This window comes from Haemaphysalis longicornis, unplaced genomic scaffold, assembly GCF_048455015.1.
Source record: "Haemaphysalis longicornis isolate Haplotype H1 unplaced genomic scaffold, Haemaphysalis longicornis Haplotype H1 scaffold_1, whole genome shotgun sequence".
Lineage (NCBI taxonomy): Eukaryota > Metazoa > Arthropoda > Arachnida > Ixodida > Ixodidae > Haemaphysalis > Haemaphysalis longicornis.
Window position 1 is genome coordinate 138,402,630 of NW_027526203.1, and position 19,195 is coordinate 138,421,824.

Below are 19,195 nucleotides of genomic sequence, written 5' to 3' on the forward strand. Positions count from 1 at the left end.
GGTATCTCAGTTTCCCGTGCCAACCAACAAGAAAGCCGTGAGGCGCTTTTTGGGGCTATGCTCCTATTACCGACGATTTATACAGGACTTCGCCCATATTGCAGCTCCGCTGACCAACCTTACAAGGGATGATGTCGTGTTCCTTTGGAATGACGAGCAACAGAGTGCGTTCGACGAGCTGCGCCAACGGTTGCAAACACCTCCGGTCTTGGCCCATTTCGACGAGAACGCCACCACCATGCTTCACACCGACGCCAGTAACGTTGGACTCGGAGCGGTTCTTCTGCAATGGCAAGACGGCGCCGAAAGGGTGATAGCGTACGCCAGCCGAACGTTGTCCTCTTCGGAAGCCAACTACTCGGCCACCGAAAAGGAGTGCCTCGCCGTCGTTTGGGCAGTACTTAAATTTCGACCATACCTGTATGGCCGTCCATTTACAGTGGTCAGTGACCATCACTCGCTCTGCTGGTTGATGAGCCTAAAAGACCCGTCTGGACGCTAGTCTCCTGAAACCCAAAGGCGTCATGAAACGTGAAGGTCCTTCGCCGGCCGCGTTGCGATCCCGGACCGCTCAGGGGTCCAGGGAGCAGCAACGGCCCGTCAAAGGCGCTCTCTTGTCGCCGGGGCGGAGCGTGAGCGCACACGTTGGCACCCGAAAGATGGTGAACTATGCCCGGGCACGACGAGGCCAGAGGAAACTCTGGTGGAGGTCGGAAGCGATTCTGACGTGCAAATCGATCGTGCGATCCGGGTATAGGGGCGAACGACCAATCGAACCATCTAGAAGCTGGTTTCCTCCGAAGTTTCCCTGAGGATAGCTGGCGCTCGATGGGAAGCAGTCGCACCTGGTAAAGCGAATGATTAGAGGCATTTTGTCGAAACGTCCTCAAACTATTCTCAAACTTTCAATGGGTGTGTGGGAGGCCTTCTCGGTTTGAGGCCTCCCGCTGCGATGAGAGTGCCAAGTTGGCCACTTTTGGTAAGCAGAACTGGCGCTGTGGGATCAACCAAACGCCGGGGTAAGGCGCCCGAGTCGGGACGCTCATGAGACCCCATGAAGGGTGTTGGTTGCTTAAGGCAGCAGGACGGTGGCCATGGAAGTCGGAACCCGCTAAGGAGTGTGTAACAACTCACCTGCCGAAGCAACTAGCCCCGAAAATGGATGGCGCTCTAGCGTTGCGCCTATCCCCGGCCGTCGCTGGCAGAAGTGCAACCGAAACGGATGGGAGCGCTACGCCGCGACGAGTAGGAGGGCCGCTGCGGTGAGCGTTGAAGGTGTCGGGCGTGAGCCCGCCTGGAGCCGCCGCTGGTGCAGATCTTGGTGGTAGTAGTAAATACTCAAGTGAGAACCTTGAAGACTGAAGTGGAGAAGGGTTCCATGTAAACAGCAGTTGAACATGGGTCAGTCGGTCCTTAGGGAAAGGAGAAATCCTTTCAGAAGCGGGCGCGTTTGTGCAGCTCAGTCTGTGAATCGGAGACGCCGCGCTGCAACCAAAAGGGAATCGGGTTAACAGTCCCGAACCCGGCTCCGGAGATCGGTCCTTCGGGACCCAGTGCGGCAACGCAAACCAGGTCGGAGACGCCGATGGGAGCCGCGGGAAGTTTTCTTTTCTCTGTAAGGAGATCGAGTCCCTGGAATGGGTTCACCCAGAGATAGGGACGGTGGCTCCATAGAGCAGTGCGGCTCTTGCGCTGTCCGCAGCGCTCCTGTCGGCCCTTGAAAATCCGAGTGAGGGAGTGTGATTTTCGTGCCGGACCGTACCCACATCCGCAGCGGTCTCCAAGGTGAACAGCCTCTAGTCGATAGACCAATGTAGGTAAGGAAAGTCGGCAAAACGGATCCGTAACCTTGGGAAAAAGATTGGCTCTGAGGGCTGTGCCGGTCGGGCTGGGGTCCAGAAGCAGGAATGGCACTGCACCGGGACTGGGCGAGGCTCGCCGCCGAAAAAGCGGTGCGGCTGATCCCGTACCAGCGTCGGGACCTTCCTGTGGAAAGCCACAGCTGTGCTTGTTTGCGCAAAGCGCGCATTTCTGGCCCTTGGGGGCCCTTCTGTCAGTTAGGCTTAGCTGCTGCCATTCGTGCCTCCGCCAGCGGCGGGGGTATGTGGAGCGGCTAAGTCAGTGAAGCTCAGCACTGTCACTTGCGTAGTTTAACCTAGCACTGTGTATAGATCTCGATATGGCATCCAGGTGCTCTTCTGTGCGTTCTAATTCGCCTACGTGTAGCTCTCTTGGAACGGAAGATGTTAATCTAGTTGTCGCGGCAATGGATGAGGCGGAGGCGGCTGCTCGGGGCAATCCCTCGTGCTCTGGTTCAGGGGGCGCTTCAGCGCCCCCGGTCAATCCCGTGGATGAGCATGCTCCCGTCAATCCCCCCATGGACGGAGATTCCCCCGCTGCTGTCTGCTCGGCCTTAGGCCAGTCACTGTCGAATATTATTAACGATCCTCGCAATAAGGTGCCCTGCTCTGTTCGGTCCGAGGTTATGGATGTTTATTTTAAAATGCAATGTTTGGTAATGTCGTTGAGCGCCGGGAAGAGTTTGGCTGAGGGGCAAGTAATTCAGCTTCGCCAACAGGTGGACGATTTAAGAGGGGCTGGTTTGTCGGGGGGGAACGGGGCCGCTCCACCTCTTACGGTGGAGCGGTCCCCCTCTTTTGCGGACGTGGCGGGCCGCCAGGTTTCGCCGATGGCTGCGGCTCGCCGTCCGTCGGGGGTAGGGGATAGTCGGCCTGATCACGCTCTTCATCTCAAGCTAGCCAACCCTTCGCCTTCTCCAGGCAAAGATATCGTCGCTTTGCTTAAATCTTCTTTTAATCCTAGTGCCATTGGTGTCGGGCCGGTCACTTTTAAGCCTTCACGTGCGTGTTTAACTGTGGTTTCTAAGGTTAGTGCATATCTTGATAACCTGGAGACGGCGATTAAGTCTAATTCGGTCACGCGGTCTGCCTTAGTGGTACAGAAGCCTTCCCGACGTAACCCTCAACTGAAAATTTTGGGAGTGGATCCCTGAATTGTACCAGCCATGCTGCTGTCTCAAATTAATTCGCAGAATGACTTGGCCATTCCCCCTGATGAATTTAAGCACCGGACGGTGTATACCCAGCGCTTTGGCGCAAGGGTTCACGTTGTAGAGGTGTCCCCCGAGGTGTTTGCTTTGCTGAAGAGTAAGGGAAGGCTTCACATCGGCTGGACCTCCTGCACGTTAGAGGAGAACCTCTACGTGCCCACTTGTTTTAGGTGCTCTTCATTGGGGCATTCAACGAACCATTGCGAGGCTCCTCGCGACATTTGTAATAACTGCGCGGGTGATCACGCTACGTCGGCGTGCACCCTGGCGGAACATGCCAATTATGTGTGTCATGAGTGTCGTATGTGGAAGCGGCCTCATGATCACTTTTTCGGCGCTTCCACCTGCACGTCGGTTTCCGCTTGGGTGGCACGCCTGCGCCGTCGGACGGATTACGGTGACCCGCAGTCGTCTGCCTAGCACCTCTTAGGAACTTTTAAACGTCACTGATCTCTCTTGAGGGATTAAAATTTATTCAAGCGAATCTGGACCACACCCGAATGGCGTCTTCCCATGTAATCGATTTTATCCAAAACCAGAGCATTCATTTTGCTATAATTGGTGACCCGTACGTGCGCGCTGCTAATGTTCCAGGACTACCCCACTCGGTGATGACGTTTGCTTACCCCCATAATCCTAAGGTTCTCCTTCTTGTGCAATCTGTTCCGTTTGACCCCTTTCCTATTCACATATCGGAGTATGTTGTGGCGGTGCGCTTCTCTTCCCGGGTGTTCTCGTTTTTACTTGTGGCCGTATACGCCGCCCCTTCGCTCCCTGTAACGGACATCTTGGATCCCTGCTCGCAGTTAATTATGGCGAATCATTGTTCGCACGTTATTATTGCTGGGGATTTTAATGCGAAGAGTCCCAGGTGGGGAGGGCAGGTAACGGATTCTCGTGGGGCTGCTGTAACTCAGTTTCTTGTGGCTAATGATTTTGACGTGGCAAATGATCCGGCTTCGTTGCCCACGTTTGTAACGGATTACGCGGAGGCGTGGATAGATTTAACATTATTTTCAAGCGCCTGGAGGGATTTTTCTGTCCGTTGGAGGGTAAGCGAGACTCCCTCTCTCTCTGACCATAGATATGTTGTTTTTTCGGTTGGCTCTCACCGCCTCCCGACGTGCAAGCGGTTGACTCGGGCTGGGCGCCCCCGCGTGATGGCTTCACTTGCGCGTAACCGCTGGTTTGCGCAGGTAGCCCGCTCTGAAATTGCTGATCCGGTGTCGTTAGATTTGATAGTCGATCATTTTTACGACTTATATGGCACGCTGTGCAGGGAAAACGTACAAACCGCCCGTCTCTACCCGCAGGCCAAGCCTTGGTGGTCAGATGACATAGCGCGGCAGCGATCGCAGGTGCGGTCGCTGCGGCGCAGCTTTCAGCGCTCCCGCGATCCCGCGGAGCGTCTGGTTAGGCGGGATGTTTACTATTCGGCTCTCCAAAAATATAGGTGTGCAATTGCACAGGCAAAAGATGCGTCAGTGCGGAAATTCTGCACTGACAACACTGAGAAATTCCTATTTGGCGATCCTTTTAAATTGGCCTTTGGTAAATTCCGAACTCCAATAACTTTGCCTCCCTTGGACACGTCTGACGGGTTGCGCACGACTTCTCAACTGGAGTCTGCGCGTGTTCTGTTATCCGCGCACATGCCTAGGGATGACGCTTCCACGGACGACCCTGTGCACGCTGCGGAAAGAGCGTTAGCTGAAACCCCTTATTTATCGAATTTACGGGACACGCCGTTTACTGTAACAGAGGTCCGTGAGACGGTGAGGTCTATGAGGGTGCGCTCCGCTCCCGGGCTTGACGGCCTGACGCCGGAATTGGTAGGGGCTTTTCATGAGGCACATCCTGCTTTCGTGTGTTTTGTTTTCAACGCTGCTCTTCGGTTGGGGCACTTCCCGATGGCGTGGAAGGTTGGACGGGTGGTCTTTATTCCAAAACCGGGTCGGTCGCCAGAGAACCCTAGGTCTTACAGGCCCATCTGTATGCTATCGGTCTTTGGTAAGGTTTTAGAGAAGCTGTTGTTTTCCCGCTTGTATTATTTTTTGAATAGTCATAACCTAATCCATCCTTTGCAATTTGGCTTTACTCATAACAAAAACACCACGATGGCTCTCCATCACTTAAGGGAAGTCCTCCAGTCCCGCCGTCGGGATTTGCTTCATTCGGTTCTGATATCCCTCGATTTCCAGGGTGCCTTTGATTCCGTATTGCATCCTACGGTTTTAAATTTCCTTCGACGTCATTCCTGCCCCGTTAACTTGTACTGCCTTCTCCGCTCTTTCTTATGTAATCGAAGGGTGGTGTGTCGTCTTAAGGAGGGGGATGCGTCAGTTGAGCAGTCCATAGGTAGTCCTCAGGGTTCTCCCTTGAGCCCGCTTCTCTGGAACATTGTGCTTCATGAATTGTTGGAGACCACGTTCCCCTCAGGTGTACATGTACAAGCTTACGCAGATGATACGCTCCTAGTGGTGTCGGGACGTCACCGCCGGGAGTTGGAGCGTCTAGCTGCGGATGCGCTGGCGGTAGTGTGTGAGTGGGCGGAATCGGTTAAGGTTAGGCTGAATGCGTCCAAGTGCTCTTTTATGCTGTTCCCTAACGGGCGGGTTAGCTTGGCCCGTCGATTGCCTACCATACGTCTGGACGGAGTTAATCTCTCCATGGTAAAAGAAATGAAAGTCCTTGGAGTAGTCCTGGACCCGTGGTTCACATGTATGGCTCACACTACTTATCTTAAGACTAAGGTCGACATTCTCGTTCCCAAGCTGGTTCAGTTTATTCAGATGCACTATCGACTGCCTCCTTCTGCCTTCCGTCGATTATACCTCCAATTGATCCAACCGGCCATCACTTATGCATCTCCAGCATGGTGGCCGGAATCTCCATCGAATTTCTTGGTAAACCGAATTAAGTCACTTCAGCGGAACCCTCTTCTTGTTTTGACGGGGGCCGTGAGGACGGTGCGTACTGAGGCCTTGAATGCGTTGACGGGCATTCCGCCTTTGGCCGAGGTTTTGGCGGCCCAGAGGGCGCAATTTTTGCTAGTTTCCCTGCGCCGCGAAGTAACTTACGGCCGCCTCTCGCTGTCCCCGGACCGCGTACAGCGTACTTTTGATCCTTGGCGGCGGCACCCCGCATCTCGCGTCGTCTGTCCATTCCGTCGATTGGAGACGCCACAGGCACTCGCTTATGCTAGGTTACCGGGGTTGCATGTTTACACGGATGGTGCATTCTCTAATTCCTTGGCGGGTGCCGCCTTTGTAGTGTACACGCACACGGGTCGTTTAATGGAAGCCAGGCGTTTTAAAGTTTCGTCGGCGGGTAGTGCTTTCGCGGCGGAATTGATCGCCCTCAGGGAGGCCCTCGTGTATCTAACCGGTTGCACGACGGAACGGCCTGTACGGGTCTACACAGATTGCTTGTCGCTGTTGACAGCGCTAGCCTCTTTGCGCACGCGTAACGAGGGCATAGAGGACATCCGCGCCCTTTTTTCAGTTCTTTCTACGCGCATGCGTCTTTTCCTTTTCCACGTGCGGGGCCACGCACGCATACCTGGAAACGAGATCGCGGATCATCTTGCGGTTAGGGCACGCACTGTGGGTGAGCCCAGGGAGTCAGCTTTATCGGTTCGGGTGGTAAGGTCGATGCTCGATGCAGAGGTATGGCGTGCGTGGTCGGTACAGTGGACCACGGTTCATACGGATACGGAATTGTTTCGCTGGATACCGGTAGTTAGGTCCCTCCCACCTAATTTCCCGCCCCATCGAAGGGTGATTTTCTTTATCACGGGGCACGGCCGCTTTCCTTTCTATCTGTATAACCTATCTCTCGTTCCTCATCCTCTTTGTTTCTGTGGGTCCGAGTGCTGGAACATTGAACATTATATGTCTGATTGTAGCGAAACTGTCCAATTTCGCCAACGATTGCAAGATTTGCTTCACACTGACCTTACGCCCCTACTTTATCCCGCGCTATTGCGTAACCAGCGCGCACTAGATATAATTAAGGAGATGGTTGAATTCATTAATCTCTACATGCCCTCAACAGACTGACGTGATTGGACCGCCGTGTGCGGCCTGAGAGAGTTGCCCTTTTTGTATGTCTGTTGGTATTCTGCGCTTTTGCTCTCGCTGTGCAGGTCCCGAGACGCCCTGGTGTTCTGTTCCGGGCTCCAGCGCGGGACCCGGGAGTTTGAGTTGGCTGCTCGGGCTCCTGCTCGAGGTTCCTGCGTGAACCCGGTCTGCCTGCGGCTCGTCATCACCGTCCCCTTAAATTTTGGTCGGATTGGTTGAGACCAGTCCCATCACCATGGAGGGTGTTTTTTAGTCCAGCCAGGAGAAGGAGGCAAGGTTTTCACCCCCCCACGGATGGGCTAGTGCACCCCTTTTACATTGGCTTTCAATAAATGCCGCTGTTTGCCGGGTACCTCCCGAGGCTGTGGTTAGCGATGATGGATCAGGGAGTTAGTGGAGGGGAGATTCATTGGGGAAAGGGTACATTTATGTGGGAGCTGAATTACTTCAGGAGGCGCCACCCCTGCATTTTGAAATCACTTTCTGATGGGACTGGGTTGTGTTGTCTTCTGTCGCGAGTTGCAGGAGCCCCGCTTTTCTTTGCTTTTCTACCAAATTGGCTCTACTTGAAATTCACATTGGAGCATACCTCCCAGTTCATTTATTTCTCTAATTGGCTTTAACCTGTGATAGCTTTGCTGGTGCAGGTTTTTGTTCCCATTTTCATTTATTTAGCTTTCATTACACAAGGGAACAGGAATTTATTTTCATGGGCTTCGCGCCTGGAGGTTCTTGCTTCGGCCGGCAGAAAACAGCCAACTGAGAACTGGCACGGACCGGGGGAATCCGACTGTCTAATTAAAACAAAGCATTGCGAGGGCCGCTGGTCCATGCTGACGCAATGTGATTTCTGCCCAGTGCTCTGAATGTCAACGTGAAGAAATTAAAAAAACTGCGGGTACAGGGCGGGAGTAACTATGACTCTCTCATGGCTCTTGCAGGCGGCAGTTGCCGTAGTCGGGCAAGAGCGGTCGAACAAGAGGCTCTGATGGTCGTGCCTGCGGCGGTCGCCTCGGCGATCGCCGTTTTTGTCCGCCGCCCCGGCGGGCAAATTTAGGCTGGCCAGAGCTGTCAAAGTTACTCGTGGCATGGCTCTCCTGTCCTTCGGGACAGGCTGGGGGTTGGTTACGCGCCTCTGTAATCCAGCTAATAGGGAGCCGGAGAGCCAGACCACATCGAACACCACCTCCTCGTGGTACCGCCGGGAAACGCTGGGTGCCTTGTGCGTCCCAGTAGGCTAAGAGTGTCCGAAATTCAGCGGGTTGCCTCCCTAGGCCCGTTGTCGTATTGGAGGCTGCCGGGGGGTGCCCTACCCCCGGTTCAAGAATTAGGGTCCGGGCTGCGTCTCCCTGCCCGGTTAAAGTCTATGGGGAGCCGACGGGTACTGCCTTGAGTCCCGTTTCAAGATGTCAAGGCCGCCGGGGGCTGCGCCCCATGCCCGGTTCAAGAACGACGGGGGCAACGGCTGCGGAACAAGTCCCCCACATGTCCGCAAGCTTCGAGGTGGAGGCGAAATGGTGCCAAGGGTTGCCACCCTTTGTCCCTTTGCTCTGACTGGCCAGGACAAACACAAGAATGAAGAAGCAAGCGGTGGCCGAAGGGCCGCCGTACCAGTCCTCCAAGGACCAGCAGCCGGGGCTCCAGGGCCTGGTGGGTGTTGGAGCCGTGTTGGCCCCCCCAGCGGGCATCCCTGCGAGGTCTGCGGCTCTAAGTTCGCGACCGTACGTGGTATGAGGATCCACAGAGCCCTCAAACACAGTAGTTCGAGAGTTGACGTCATCAGAGAAGAAGTCCAGAAGACAGATAATTAAGAATCGACCACTATGTCAAGAGGAGGAGGAGTTGGGGCAAGTGCCCGAGAAATCACCGGTATTGCAGCTTCCCTGCCACGAGAGGTTAAGACCCTAAGGGTAGTCCTTCGGGACATCAACGAAGAATCATCAAGTCAAGATGAAGTCACCACTGAGAAGATGGGCAAGGAGAAGGAGAAGGAGAAGGAGAAGGATGAAGGAGGAGGAGCAGAAGAACCCGTGGGCCTCGGCGTTTCGGAGGAGGGGGCTAGGATAGGAGAGGAGGTCAGTAGGCTGAGGGCTGGAGTGGCAGTTGGAGTTGTAGCTCGAGGGGAGTTGGATGTTAGGAGCGCCACCACAGCGCAGTGCTCAGAGGCTGGGCATGTTCCCGAGTTAGTTGCTTTGGGGGGTCCATTTGATAGAAGAGATAGCAGACCTGGTTCCCTGAAGGAGGAGAAGGAGGGGGAGAGAGAAGGAGCTAGAGGGGGTGGGGTAATAAAGAGGGAGAGTAGTGATAGTTCTAGTGTTCAGAGGGGAGTAGAGGGGGTGAGAAGGAAGTGGGGAGGGAGAGCGAGGGAGGAAGTGGTAGATCAGCAAATTTCCGGAGGGATGAGGGGGACAGAGATAGAGTGAGAGGGAGGAAGAGAGAGGGAGAAGAGGGAGAGGGGAGCCCTAGGACTGGAGAGGGGGACAGAGGGGGAGCCACAGCGGGGGGTATTGTTGAACTTAGAGTTTGTCAGTTACCTGAACTGACCGCGGGTCCTTCAGGTTTGGTTCAGGTTCAGGCTCCGTCAGTTCCTTCCACTCGAGTTCTCCAGAAGAGGAAGTTCCCAGTTGCTACCAGAACAGCCCCTGGTGGAGGCCTCCGGGGAGCCCGCGACTCGAGCTCGTCTTCCTCGACCTCTAGCGATCCAGACTTTCGTCCTCAAGTAGCCAGACCCTCAAGTATCGCTGAGGTCGAACCCCAGCCTCAGGCATCAGTTGGTAGACTTCAGGCGTCTTCCTTGGCTCATCGTCTAAGGGCCAACAAGCCTGGGGCTTGCTATCCAGTAGCGACTCGGAAGATGAAGGCCCAGAACCCAAATCACAATGTACAGAGTCAAGGCAGCCCCCTACCCACACGACATGCCCCGACTGTGGCCGGGTCTTCTCAACGAAGATAGGGCTCGGTCTCCACAGACGACGAGTCCACTTTGGACAATACAATGCCGACATAGTGGTAACTCGGACTAAGCCCAGATGGACTAAAAAGGAGGACTATATGATGGCGACCGAGGAGGTTAGGCTTCGAAAAGCCGGGGTTACCTTTTTGAATGAAGAGATCTATAAAAAATTTCCGGGCCGATCTTTCGATTCGGTGAAGTCTCACAGAAGGATGTTGGCCTATCGTAGACTAGTCGAAGAGCTTATGCTCAAGTCGGGAGAACTTACCACTATCCCCGACCCATGAAAGGCGGAAATCCACCTTCCCGAGGAGGAGGTCCCTCCACAGACTTTGGATCCGAACCCTGAGAGCCGGCCTTCCGAACCCCGGAGAGACACCAAACAAGAAGTATCGGACGAGCTTGCCCGACTGACCCTGAAGCAGCCACCTGGTGGTTTCCAAGGCGCGCGCCTTTGGGAGATCGCGAAGCGATGCATCAGAGGCGAGGGAGTCGGCAGGCCCTTGAGTGACTACATCAGAGACAATTTCTACCGAGACTCACCGACCAGACTTCCAAACGATAAACGACCAGACCCCCCCCCATGAATTTCGAGGTAGCAAGAATGCCTGTAAAAGGCACGAATATGAACGGGTTCAAAACTCTTTCTTGAAGGACCAAGCCTGCTGCGCCCGAGAAATACTCGATGGGCGGAAAATCTCACGCGTCAAGAATCCAAATGAATTCCTCCAAGACTGTAAAAAGATCATGGAGACTCCTAATATGACAACCTGGGCCGAACCCCTCTTAGACATTAGGGACGAAATTGACCCTTTTACGGTCATTTCAGCTCAAGAAATCAGGTCAGCGATGCCTTAGGTGGGATCTTCGGCGGGCCCTGACGGATTTTCCGGGAAGGACTTACGCACGTGCCCCATGGTGGTGCTGCAGGTCTTGCTGAATCTGCTCATTTTACAAGAACGTGTCCCAACTTCTCTACAAGAGGCAAGGACCACATTCATCCCTAAGACAGACGAGGCGTCCTCTGTGGGAGACTTCAGGCCAATCACTGTGGCCTCCATTCTGGTCCGTCGTTTTCACAAAATATTAAGCGGAAGAATACTCAGCCAAGTCGAGCTAGACGTGCGGCGACGGGCATTCATACCTGTTGATGGCTGTGGCGAGAACATTGCCATTCTGTCTACGTCCTTACATGAGGCGAAAACAAGTCACAAGCCGTTGTATATGGCCTCACTAGATATTTCAAAGGCATTCGACAGCGTCTCGACTAAGGCCATCATCCGTGCAGCCCGTCGGAAGGGCCTCTCGCCTTCCTTTATCAAGTACCTGGAACACTTTTACGCGACATCAACGACAGTCCTGAACTTCGAAGGGATAACGCTTCTTGCAAGAGCAGTCAGAGGTGCGCGACAGGGAGACCCTCTGTCGCCCCTCTTGTTTAATCTAGTAATTGATGAATGGCTGGCCTCGCTCCGCCCCAGGATGGGTTTTTCAAGTGGAGACTTCTCCTGGAGCGCAATGGCATTTGCAGACGACTTGGTCGTGCCGGCCTCAACGCCGGAAGGTCTCAGAGAACTGCTTTCAGGACTAGAGGTTTTCCTGGCAGCTAGAGGCCTCCTTCTTAATCCGGCTAAGTGCATTTCCCTGGCCTTGCAACCAGATGCGAAAGGGAAAAACACCGAGATCTTGACTCATACCAAGTTCCCCGTCGGACGCCAAATCATGCCTAGCATCGATACCACGACGGTATGGAAGTACCTGGGCATTAACTTCAATGCTCTGGGGATTCAAGCAACCCAAGTCTTGGAACAGTTCAAGGAGTACTTGAACAAAGTTTCGAAGGCCCTTTTAAAGCCTTAACAGCGCATTGTTGTTCTGCACAGCTACCTAGTGCCCAGACTATTTTATCGTCTCGTCTTCGAGCCCATCTCAGGCAAGCTACTGAACAAGATTGACCGCGCCATCAGGCTAAGCGTCCGCAACTGGCTCCGACTTCCGCACGATGTGCCAATCGCCTTCTTTCACGCTCCAAACAAGGGCGGAGGGCTTGGCATACCCTCTTTGCGTACTGCCATTCCATGGATGCGTTTCAGCCGCTCCCAGGCAGCACAGGGCTGTTTGGCCTTACTCAAGCCGGTGTACTTTGGCCACTGATTTTCTGACCGGCCTTTCTCCGGCAACCATGTTCGGCGCGTGTCCAAATGTGGGCCTTTTGGCCGTATACGGCCGTACTCCCATCCCTGTCCAACGGCCAGTGTCCGTTGGCCAGTCGACCGGCTTACGTTCGTAGGCCAGATTCCAGCCGTAGAGCTCCGGCCATCCCAAAGCTACCCGTGTGCGGCCGAACTACGGCCACCAGAGGATAGCCGAGATGCGGTCGTCGGACTCCAGCCGGAATAAAGCTGCCGGAAATTCGGCCGTGCTACGGGCATTGTAGTTCAGCCACAGTACGTTAACTGTACTGAGGACGGTGGACGACCACTGCATGCAGCGCAAGCAGATGACTCAATCGCGCTGTCCAGCAGTACAAACCCACCATTTTGGGTCCACTACACCCTCATCAAAGTGAGCCCGCGCGCAACCACCAGCCGCCCAGCCTTCAGCGCAGCCTGGCTTAATTATCAGCGTCAGTTTACACCAAACTTAATTTATTCAACAGTGCTCACAAATGGTCGCTCTTTATTTGCTGTGCCTCTTTTACTGTCGAATACAGCAAATATTCATTTTACTGCAGAGCTGGAATAGATGTATTGTCCAGGACCTGATATCTTCTGTGGGGCGGCTTACCCGTAATAAACAAGGAAGGATTGGGGGGGGGGGCGGAAGGCGCGTACTTTAGTGGGTTGAATTTCATAAAGATGAAAGTGCCGCTTTTAGGCAATTGCTTTTAAGACAATACTTTCATGCTCTGACTAAATCAACTATTTTTACAACAGCTGCTTGACCAGTTTTTTTGTATATAAAACCGGTGTGAATGCCTTTACGAAGCGGTTCGGGACTCCACAAAACACTCAGCAGCATTCAATATAATTTACTTCACACAAAAAGTCTGACCAGTATTTGCCCATTTTCCTTGCAAATAAATTTTCTACAAGATCAACTTTTGTGATGATCTTTGACAGAGCTGATCCTAGAAGAGATCAAAGAAGTACTTTCAGTTTCAATATATTTTTTATGTTGTTTTAATGAGTTACGTGCACACTGCTTAATAGTCCAAAAGAACTTAATTTACTACGTTAAGAAAATTCTAGACGTGTTGCGAATGACGCCCTTCTTGATGGCTGCAGTTGTATCCCTCTGTGTTCACGCAAGGAAAGGCGTAAGACAAGAGTTTCATATTTTCTTTCAAACAAATAACTTGACAATTGTAGTATTCATACAGCAAACCTTGCATACTGCAACGAATAAAGCAATAAATATTTCATTGGTCAAGTTCGAATGCGTAGGGTTCTCAACCCGTCGGAGGCGAACTTGCGGCTTCGCAAGTTTATTTATTTATTTATTTATTTGTTTATTTATTGTTTAGTTGTTTTTTTATTTGTTTATTTATTTATTTATTTGTTATTGATTTGTTCAGATATTTATTTATTTATTTGATGCCTGCTTCCCTTGCATGCATTACAGCAGGGAGATACATAACACTAAGCATCAAATATGAGACTAATTCTACAAAGCGCGTTGAAAATCGTCATTATAAACAGTGGATAAAATCATACGTGGAAGATAATTACACTCTCATATTGATCTAAAATAAAATGAATCGCGCAAGGCGTCACCTTAAAGGAAAGCTAATAATTTGCTTCAAGCTAGCGATTCCACTTTGGGATATGTAGGATGGCGCTTGGATATACTTCTCCCCTTCTATTCCAGTTTTCGAATGATAGATAATACGAAAAAAATTCAGACTCAGGTTTCGTCTATGATCTTTCCCGTCTTACCACTTAAGTTTACTTTTACCTTCCCTCATCCTAAGTTGACAGCGCCAATACCTAATACGAATCGCACTGCCCTATTCTGTTTGTTTTCGAGCGTATCAACCAGCTCTTTGCTGTGGGGATCCCAGAAAACACATGCGTACTCCTACATTGAGCGCACATGAGTTGTTCTTTTGTTGTTCTTTTGTTGTTGTATGAGTTGTACGGTTGTTCTTTTAACTTACATCGAGGTTCGCTGAAATTTTATCTCGGAAAGCCAAAAACACGTGCAGCCGTAACTTTTATGTTGTGAACGTGCCTATTTCTCTAACAACTCGTTAAATACACTCCTCGTTATTTATATTCCCCCGCCGTTCTTAAAGCAGTGTAATTTACTGTATACGCATGTAATTGGAATGAAGGTTTTCTTGTAAAGTTGACGTTAACACACTTTTTAGGATTCAACGACTTTTCTGAATCAGCACACCAGGATGTTATTATTTTGCATCATGCTGCAAGTATTCGGAATCACGTTCATTGGCTATAGTCCTGTAAATTACAGAGCCATTCGCGCACAGTTTTGACAAAGATTTGAGGCCACACAAACAAAAGAGTGCCCGGAACTGAGCCTTTTGGATTTCCTGAGGTCGCGGGAACATATCCGGACGAACAACCATTGAGAGCGACCAACTGCTGTCTTTGAGAGATATACTCGGCTATCCATGCAATAACCGATTCATTCAGTTTATATCCCGCAATGTACTAACAACAAGTGGATATGCAACACCGTCAAATGCTTTTTTGCCGCGCAAGAAAATAGTCATCTACTTTAAGCTTATCTATTGCTAGAGCCAAATCGTGCGTGAACTCAACAAGATGCGTGGAGGAAGAAAAACCCGACCAAATCTGTGTTTGCTAGGATGCTGGCTATTATGTTTAAGCAAATGAGTCATATCCCACGTGTAGCTAATCTCAATTTCAAACACCGCAACTAAATTAACATCCAGGCTTGGTCATTCACAAGGCTCTGTGGTTATGGCAAATTCAAAATAACACTTGTTTCTACATAGGCAGTCATAAAATCCCATGAAGTAACATAGTGCAGGGCACGAAGTTGAGGCTACCAATGCACGAGCTTAGCCTCTTCTACGTTTATCACAAACAATATAGTGCACATTATTTTTCGCAGTATAATTGTGAGAAGAATAGCTGGAAACTTGCGCTTTTGCGCGCCCTTGACTTTCTTTGGTGGGGAGTCCTTGACATGGCGCCGGTTGACCTCCTGCGTGGTGGCCGCTTGCTCGACATCCTTTAAGGCCACTTGTTTTGGTGAACCACGGCCATCTCGGGTCGGACATCGCTGCCGGGTCGATGTCTCCAATGGTCTCCATTTCTTGAGGGGGCGAATAGCCTCGAGCTGATGCGTCGACAAAGCCGACGGGCGAGGCGTTGTAGCGGCTATGACTGGCGAGGCTTAGCTCACCCGTCGGTGTGGCACAGTCTTCTTGTGGCAATAAATGACATTTCGATGGCCTAAACGTTTCCCTGGTAATGTCCAGTGAGTCCTTGCACCTTGCCCGTTCACCTAGAGCACTCATTACTGTTTGACAAACGTAGCTCGTTCATTTAAACGTAGAAACACCGAACCGATGAAAAACGTGTCTGCGCGATTCAACTCCCTAACGGCTATTTCTTCACCCCGGGAAAAACCGGCCCTACATCGGTGGGTCTCCTTCCAAGCACGTCTGTGCATGAATTCTCGGCGCCCAGACGCGCGCGCCGTTGTTCGCATAATAATGTATAACTGCTGATACCTAACCAAGGCCGGTCTCCTCTTGAACACCGTTTGCCGAAAATTCTGCGGCCGTTCGCTTGCCGTAATTTGGCCCAGGACCGCTAACCATATGAAAAACGTACATTCGGACGCCGTAAGTCGGCCGGACTCCTTTATACCACCGGCTGACCGAAGAAACCGAATATTCTGCCGCCGGACGCGCGGCTCACCGTTGAACGAGCGGATGCGCGGCAGCCGCGCTACGGCCGGTCTCCTTTCGAACACCAACTGCCGCAAGAATACGGATATCCTGTGGCCGGTCGCTTGCCGTGATTCGGCTGAACACCGCTTCCCGAAGGAAAAACGGATGCCCTAAAGCCGTACTCCGGCCGATTTCCTTCTCAACATCGGCAGCCGAAAGGCAACTGAATATCTGGCAGCCGCGCAGCTGCCGTTGTGCGTCTGAACACGGGCGGCCGGAGAAATACCGAAACGCTGGTTTCCGAATGTTGGCCTTTCATCGTGTGATCAGTGGCTGCCAGAACCTGTATGCTGACCGGACATGCCAGAAAACGGCCATACACGGGCCGGTCTTGGGACACCCGACATGCGTCGAAGCAGCCAAGAAACCCTTCGTGGTCAACTTTTTGGAACAAACGAAGAAATTATTGATATACAAGGACACCAGACTACACTCTAGCAAACCCTGTGTCAAGTTTTGGAAAAGTGAGCTCCATAGCAGTGTCGACGGTAAAGCTCTACGTGAAGCTAGCCTGACCCCTGGAGATCACTCCTGGTTGATCGATGGGACTCGTTTCCTAACTGGCCAAGAGTTTATCAACATTTGTAAAATGCACATTAACGCGATGACCTGTTTGGCAAGAACGAAGCGAGGGAGAGATGTGGCAAGGAACTGCAGAGCTGGTTGCTCCTCTCCAGAAAATGTAGGACACATACTGCAAAAATGCCCACGGACCCACCACACCCGAATCACTCGTCATAATATAATTGCAGCCTACGGGGCGAAAAGACTAAGGGAGAAGGACTTTACGGTGCTTGAAGAGCCGCACTACCGAGTGCCTGGAGGTGCACTAGTGCCCGACCTGGTGGCCACAAGGGGCAGCCAGACCGTCGTAATACATGCACAAGTAGTGTCCACTCTGCACCCCCTGACCCATCTCCATGCAACAAAGACGGCAAAGTACATGAACAAAGACTTCTTGAACCAACTGGGCAATGAACGACCTTTAGTGTCAACAATCACTATGAACTACCGAGGTGTTTGGGCTTCTGAAAGCGTCAAGACGTTACGCTACCTGGGCCTCGGACGCAGGGACTTCAAGCTACTAACAATCGGATGCCTTCAAGGAGGCTATCACGGCTTCTGCGCCCATCAACGTATGACGACTACCTTAGGTGGCTGATGGGCAAGTTGCCCCGGCTGCTGCCTGTGTAACCTGGGAACCACTTCCCGCTCTAAAGCAAAGTGGGAATCTCCCTCTCCGTGGATGGAGGGTGGGAAAAAAATAGCCAAATGCCTCGTCACCTAATTAGTGAGGCGCATGAATGGATTAACGAGATTCCCACTGTCCCTATCTACTATCTAGCGAAACCACAGCCAAGGGAACGGGCTTGGCAATATAAGCGGGGAAAGAAGACCCTGTTGAGCCTGACTCTAGTCGGAGACTATGTATGTATATATGTATATATGTATATGCATATATGTATATATGTATATATATGTATATATGTATATATATGTATATATGTATGTATATATGTATATATACATGTATAGATATATATTCTTCCTTTATACATTCTTTCTTTATTTCAAACACGTGCATGGGCATATCTTGTTTTGACCCCTCTTTCACCCCCGTTGCCACGGGGGAGGGGAAAATTACCTTGCTAATTTTTTTCCCCGCTCTTTGTATACCAATGTACACTCATTTCCTGTCGAAACTGCCTGTCCTACTGCTTTTGGGTGCGACCCTTGCCTCCCACCAACAGAAGCCACGTGTCTATTGTTTCAATGACCTTACCCGGATTCCTAGAACGGGTGTGTATGGGCAGATGTTCGCCCTTTGTGTGCATTTGCATATCTTCTTTGGAATCTCTTCGTTCCGCGTGACTAATCTTTTTGCCCATGTCAAACACATGCATGGGCATATCTTGTTTTGACCTCTCTTTCACCCCCGTTGCCACGGGGGAGGGGAAAATTACCTTGTTATTAATTTTTTATTTTTTTATTATTTATTTTTTTCTCTATGTTCGGTTCTTCTCTCTCTCTTTTTTTCCCATTTTCGTACCGCGTAACTGTGTGTTCTTATTATCCTTTTTATAATTGATTTTCCCGCTCTCTCTTCATTCTTTTGCTACCCACCAACCATGATCCATTTGTACAAACTCTCCCTCCTCTTACCTTGCCCTCGCCCTTGCTACATTTTCTGTATATATATAACTGTGAAACAAACTTATTTTGTACTCTGAAGAAAGGGAGTCCTCTCTCTGAAACGTCAGTAAACTTTTATTTTTAGTTTGAATGTCCTTCTCGTGTGTCTCTGTCTCTACTAACCTTATTTTTTCGCGCTCTGTGTGAGTTTTTAACTCCAGACTATATATATATATATATATATATATATATATATATATATATATATATATATATATATATATATATATATATATATATATATATATATATATATATATATACATATATATATATGCATACTCTGGGCGCGTGTTTTTATTTCTTTCTTTCTTCCGCACATTTAAAAAAAATAATAACTTCATTAACCGTAGTAAAAAAAGAGCCTAACCACACCCCTATGCCTCCTATGTCGTTGTAGACTGCTGACCTATCTTTCTGTATTTCCTCAACGAGCCCCTCATTTCAATCAATCAATCAATCAATCAATCAATCATGTTTATTTACGTGCCCAGGAACAGCCAGAGGCCTGAGTGCTGGCGCACGGTTAGTTACATAAAAACAAAATACAAGAAACATATAGCAAGAAACAAACAAGCGACAAGACACACACAAATTTAAGTAGTGAAAATGACAGAAATACAGCACAGGCGGAGCCTGGGTACAGGTAAAAAAATAAAATAAGAAGATACCTATGTTGCTCTGCCTGTCGTAAAGGCCACACGACAGGCAGAGCAACAAAGTTTGACAGTAATACAACAAAAACAACGGCAAGAGTGTATAGACATATGATAAGACGAACAAATGACAGTAAACAGTTTCAAAACTAGGCAACTATCAGTTGGATAAACACAACCAGTAATAATAATAATAATAATAATAATAATAATAATAATCAATCAATCAATCAATCATTTATTTGCGTGCCCAGGAACAGCCGGGGTCGGCCTTTGTGCTGGCGCACGGAA

General features: G+C 50.6%; 1 pseudogene; it reads left to right on the plus strand.

Moving 5' to 3' along the window:
• Positions 1-476: 476 nt before the first annotated feature.
• On the plus strand, positions 477-1,802 carry LOC144156372 (large subunit ribosomal RNA; annotated as a pseudogene).
• The last annotated feature ends 17,393 nt before the right edge of the window (positions 1,803-19,195 follow it).